The 5,882-nt window shown below is 50.2% G+C and overlaps 2 non-coding genes across 2 annotated transcripts; both read left to right on the forward strand.

The window, feature by feature from the left end:
* The first annotated feature begins 3,026 nt into the window (after positions 1–3,026).
* Trnas-cga (transfer RNA serine (anticodon CGA)) lies at positions 3,027–3,102 on the forward strand. Its single transcript has one exon. It is a non-coding gene; the product is annotated as a tRNA-Ser (tRNA).
* Positions 3,103–5,578: 2,476 nt separating this feature from the next.
* On the forward strand, positions 5,579–5,653 carry Trnas-cga (transfer RNA serine (anticodon CGA)). The gene has a single exon. It is a non-coding gene; the product is annotated as a tRNA-Ser (tRNA).
* Positions 5,654–5,882: the final 229 nt, after the last annotated feature.

The raw sequence follows: 5,882 nt of genomic DNA on the forward strand, positions 1-5,882 counted from the left end.
TGCCGTTTACCACTGGCAAAACAAATTTGTTACGATGGGTTGCTTGTGCTCTTCAAAGAGAAGCGGACGTCCCAGTGTGAGTGAAGTAAATGAGGAGTGCATATGAGAGACATTCATAAGGAGTCCAAAGAAATCGGTGCGTCGTGCAACCCGTGAATTCGAAATAGCTCCAATGACTGTGCGCAAAGTCCTGCGGCAGAAACTGTCTATGAAACCATTCAAGTTGGAGCTAGTGCAGAAGCTGAATGACTACGACAAAGACAAGCGCTTTGAGTATTGTTCACAGTTGGAACCATTGAATGAGGTTGGTGATGGCATTGTTGATCGCTTTATTTTTAGCGACGAAGCCACTTTTCATACTAACGGGAGAGTGAACAGGCTTAGTTGTCGAATCTGAAGTACAAAGCATCCACAGGAACGCACTGAATTTGAGCGTGATTCCCCAAAGGTAAATGTTTTTTGTGCCTTGTCACGTCGAAGACTGTACGGGCTATTCTTCTTCGCCGAGAGCACTGTCACTGGATATTCCTACTTGGACTTGTTGCAGCAACGGCTGATGTCTCAAATGCAATCGGACTCTCCTTTCATCCTTCAGCAGGATATGGCTCCACCCTATTTTCATCAAAAGTGGTTCAAATGGCTCTAAGCACTATGGGACTTAACATCTGAGGTCATTAGTCTCCGAGACTTAGATCTACACTCCTGGAAATTGAAATAAGAACACCGTGAATTCATTGTCCCAGGAAGGGGAAACTTTATTGACACATTCCTGGGGTCAGATACATCACATGATCACACTGATAGAACCACAGGCACATAGACACAGGCAACAGAGCATGCACAATGTCGGCACTAGTACAGTGTATATCCACCTTTCGCAGCAATGCAGGCTGCTATTCTCCCATGGAGACGATCGTAGAGATGCTGGATGTAGTCCTGTGGAACGGCTTGCCACGCCATTTCCACCTGGCGCCTCAGTTGGACCAGCGTTCGTGCTGGACGTGCAGACCGCGTGAGACGACGCTTCATCCAGTCCCAAACATGCTCAATGGGGGACAGATCCGGAGATCTTGCTGGCCAGGATAGTTGACTTACACCTTCTAGAGCACGTTGAGTGGCACGGGATAGATGCGGACGTGCATTGTCCTGTTGGAACAGCAAGTTCCCTTGCCGGTCTAGGAATGGTAGAACGATGGGTTCGATGACGGTTTGGATGTACCGTGCACTATTCAGTGTCCCCTCGACGATCACCAGTGGTGTACGGCCAGTGTAGGAGATCGCTCCCCACACCATGATGCCGGGTGTTGGCCATGTGTGCCTCGGTCGTATGCAGTCCTGATTATGGCGCTCACCTGCACGGAGCCAAACACGCATACGACCATCATTGGCACCAAGGCAGAAGCAACTCTCATCGCTGAAGACGACACGTCTCCATTCGTCCCTCCATTCACGCCTGACGCGACACCACTGGAGGCGGGATGCACGATGTTGAGGCGTGAGCGGAAGACGGCCTAACGGTGTGCGGGACCGTAGCCCAGCTTCATGGAGACGGTTGCGAATGGTCCTCGCCGATACCCCAGGAGCAACAGTGTCCCTAATTTGCTGGGAAGTGGCGGTGCGGTCCCCTACGGCACTGCGTAGGATCCTACGGTCTTGGCGTGCATCCGTGCGTCGCTGCGGTCCGGTCCCAGGTCGACGGGCACGCGCACCTTCCGCTGACCATCGATGTACTGTGGAGACCTCACGCCCCACGTGTTGAGCAATTCGGCGGTACGTCCACCCGGCCTCCCGCATGCCCACTATACGCCCTCGCTCAAAGTCCGTCAACTGCACATACGGTTCACGTCCACGCTGTCGTGCCATGCTACCAGTGTTAAAGACTGCGATGGAGCTCCGTATGCCACGGCAAACTGGCTGACACTGACGGCGGCGGTGCACAAATGCTGCGCAGCTAGCGCCATTCGACGGCCAACACCGCGGTTCCTGGTGTGTCCGCTGTGCCGTGCGTGTGATCATTGCTTGTACAGCCCTCTCGCAGTGTCCGGAGCAAGTATGGTGGGTCTGACACACCGGTATCAATGTGTTCTTTTTTCCATTTCCAGGAGTGTACTTAAACCTAACTAACCTAAGGACATCACATACATCCATGTCCGAGGCCGGATTCGAACCTGCGACCATATCAGCAGCGCGGTTCCGGGCTGAAGCGCCTAGAACCGCTCGGCCACAGTGGCCTGCCGATTATTGGCCGCGCTGCAAAAGGGGACAGCTGTTTCATGAAATGGCCTCCCAATCACCAGATCTCACTCCATGTGACTTTTCCTGTGGGGAGACGTTAAAGATCTGATGTATGTACCGCCTCCACCACGTGATGTAGCAGAGCTCCGGGAGATAATACGGAAAGCGACTGCCACAGTCGACGATGCCATGCAGGGACAAATATGGCAAGAATTGGATTACCGAAACTTCCTGGCAGATTAAAACTGTGTGCCCGACCGAGACAAGAACTCGGGACCTTTGCCTTTCGCGGGCAAGTGCTCTACTCCGCTGCAGAGTGAAAATCTCATTCTGGAAACATCCCCCAGGCTGTGGCTAAGCCATGTCTCCGCAATATCCATTCTTTCAGGAGTGCTAGTTCTGCAAGGTTCGCAGGAGAGCTTCTGTTAAGTTTGGAAGGTGGGAGACGAGGTACTGGCAGAAGTAAAGCTGTGAGTAGCGGGCGTGAGTCGTGCTTCGGTAGCTCAGTTGGTAGAACACTTGCCCGCGAAAGGCAAAGGTCCCGAGTTCGAGTCTCGGTCGGGCACACAGTTTTAATCTGCCAGGAAGTTTCATATCAGCGCACACTCCGCTGCAGAGTGAAAATCTCATTCTGGAAACATCCCCCAGGCTGTGGCTAAGCCATGTCTCCGCAATATCCTTTCTTTCAGGAGTGCTAGTTCTACAAGGTTCGCAGGAGAGCTTCTGTTAAGTTTGGAAGGTGGGAGGCGAGGTATTGGCAGAAGTAAAGCTGTGAGTACCGGGCGTGAGTCGTGCTTCGGTAGCTCAGTTGGTAGAGCACTTGCCCGCGAAAGGCAAAGGTCCCGAGTTCGAGTCTCGGCGGGCACACAGTTTTAATCTGCCAGGAAGTTTCATATCAGCGCACACTCCGCTGCAGAGTGAAAATCTCATTCTGGAAACATCCCCCAGGCTGTGGCTAAGCCATGTCTCCGCAATATCCTTTCTTTCAAGAGTGCTAGTTCTGCAAGGTTCGCAGGAGAGCTTCTGTTAAGTTTGGAAGGTGGGAGACGAGGTACTGGCAGAAGTAAAGCTGTGAGTAGCGGGCGTGAGTCGTGCTTCGGTAGCTCAGTTGGTAGAGCACTTGCCCGCGAAAGGCAAAGGTCCCGAGTTCGAGTCTCGGTCGGGCACATAGTTTTAATCTGCCAGGAAGTTTCATATCAGCGCACACTCCGCTGCAGAGTGAAAACCTCATTCTGGTTTGGATTACCGTTTTGACATCTGCCGGGTCACTCATGGTTCGCATAGTGAATGTTTATAAAAGAAAACTTTCAGAATTTCTCTTCAAAATGCAAAATGTATGACATATGTACACTGTTTAGTTCTTGTGCAATAAACGATTGAAAGCATTCCCGGACTGTATGTACACCATGTATATGTAGCTCCCAGAAGTCCGAACCGTCAGTCGGCAAGACTCAACGGAAGAGGAATGCCTTTGAAGATGTCCAGCGCACTTCTGGACGAAACGTTAGGAATGACCTTATACGCCTAAAGGTTTACCAGCAAGGTGCAGCTTCGTTTGTTTATTTACCACCGCACAGACCGCTTCGTTCGAATTCTTTTTTGTAAATGTGCATCTGTTTGAGTACCACTCAAATTCTAAACTTATCGCATACTATGACATAGCGTCCATTACCCTCATTTTGCTCGCAGAGCTTCCTGTATACCAGCAAGAGGTATGGGACCTATTGTGTGCATCCACACTGAGGATATCAGTGCACAAGCTTACAGAAATGCTATATTGAATAGTGCCTGTGTTCTCTTGCATGGAGCCAGTGACATAGGCGTTATTGAGATAGTTGACACAACAGGGAATATCCTCAATTGAATGCTCCAAATATCTTTGACAAATTCCTGGGGTAGACGAAATTCTCAAGAACAAATGATGAGATTGGTAAAGCCCAAAGAGGGTGCTGAGCACTAAGAAATGCTGAGAAGCGACATCGAATGGTAACTGTATTTCTCGCAAGTTGATGCGAAAAAAATACTGCGCCTCTGACACGTTCACCAGCAATTTCCCCAGATGTGGAATGAGATATGGATCAACTATACATTGCATATTGACTGTCTCTTTAAAAAAGCCCAAAGGCACACGGTGCCATTTCCCTTCTAAATTACTACCAAATGGGTGGCTCACTGTCTAGATGAAATAAGGGAAATGACACGTAGATCTTGTGAACACCGCAAGTCGGCCTTGACCTTGTCACACATGGCGAAAGGAATGTGGGGAGGTCGACCAAATGTAAATATTTCTGATGCCTTAAGGGAGACATGGGCTTCGAAATTTTCTATCTGATGCAAGGTACTCCTAAACATCTGATCGTATGATCATAGTAACGAGTCCAAAACTTGAAAGAAGGCCGATTGGGACACTAAATGGACTTTTTTAATGATCTGGAAACCAACAACACGAAAGACAACTAGCCCATAAATATTCTCCGCCAACGATGAACTAACCACTAACAACTTAAGTTGCCGCTCCACATTCTTCTAACCTTCCCACATAATGGAATGCACTGCTTAATATAAGAAACAACTTGACATAGCGGCCGTTGCACCACATGGCAGCTCAAGTGCCTATAAATGTCGACATAAACCATTACCCGCCATGTCGGCCCGAAGCTCAACCGGACTCCCATCCACCGTCAATGATAACAGAATACGTTGAGGCGGTGTTTGTGGAGCGTCAGAGACAGCCTGTGAGTCCTGTGAAAATAATGGGGCCCCTTACGACCGTCCTGTGGCTTGTCGACTTCCACCAATCGATACCAGATACCTTACTTTATGGTATACCCCAAACGTGGGATCTACATACTGGCATCCAGAATGAGATTTTCACTCTGCAGCGGAGTGTGCGCTGATATGAAACTTCCTGGCAGATTAAAACTGTGTGCCGGTCCGAGACTCGAACTCGGGACCTTTGCCTTTCGCGGGCAAGTGCTCTACCAACTGAGCTACCCAAGCACGACTCACGCCCCGTCCTCACAGCTTTACTTCTGCCAGTACCTCCTACCTTCCAAACTTTACAGAAGCTCTCCTCGCGAAAGGCAAAGGTCCCGAGTTCGAGTCTCGGTCCGGCACACAGTTTTAATCTGCCAGGAAGTTTCATATGAGCGCACACTCCGCTGCAGAGTGAAAATCTCATTCTGGAAGCATCCCCTAGGCTGTGGCTAAGGCATGTCTCCACAGTATCCTTTCTTTCAGGAGTGCTAGTTCTGCAAGGTTCGCAGGAGAGCTTCTGTAAAGTTTGGAAGGTAGGAGACGAGGTACTGGCAGAAGTAAAGCTGTGAGGACGGGGCGTGAGTCGTGCTTGGGTAGCTCAGTTGGTAGAGCGCTTGCCCGCGAAAGGCAAAGGTCCCGAGTTCGAGTCTCGGTCCGGCACACAGTTTTAATCTGCCAGGAAGTTAGGTACTGGCATTCTTGTCTAATAGGCAACAAACGACAATCAGAGCAGTACCGCCGACTTTCCCATTGATTGGAATCAGGGGTGGAAGGAGAAAAATGCCGAGGACCAGGAAAACGCCGCGAGTGGCCATCACAATGTATCGACTTCACTTGTACCCGCCGACATTTACCCAAGTGATGACGGGCAGCGTCGTGACGACACCGCA

The sequence above is a fragment of the Schistocerca serialis genome, chromosome 1, assembly GCF_023864345.2.
Source record: "Schistocerca serialis cubense isolate TAMUIC-IGC-003099 chromosome 1, iqSchSeri2.2, whole genome shotgun sequence".
Lineage (NCBI taxonomy): Eukaryota > Metazoa > Arthropoda > Insecta > Orthoptera > Acrididae > Schistocerca > Schistocerca serialis.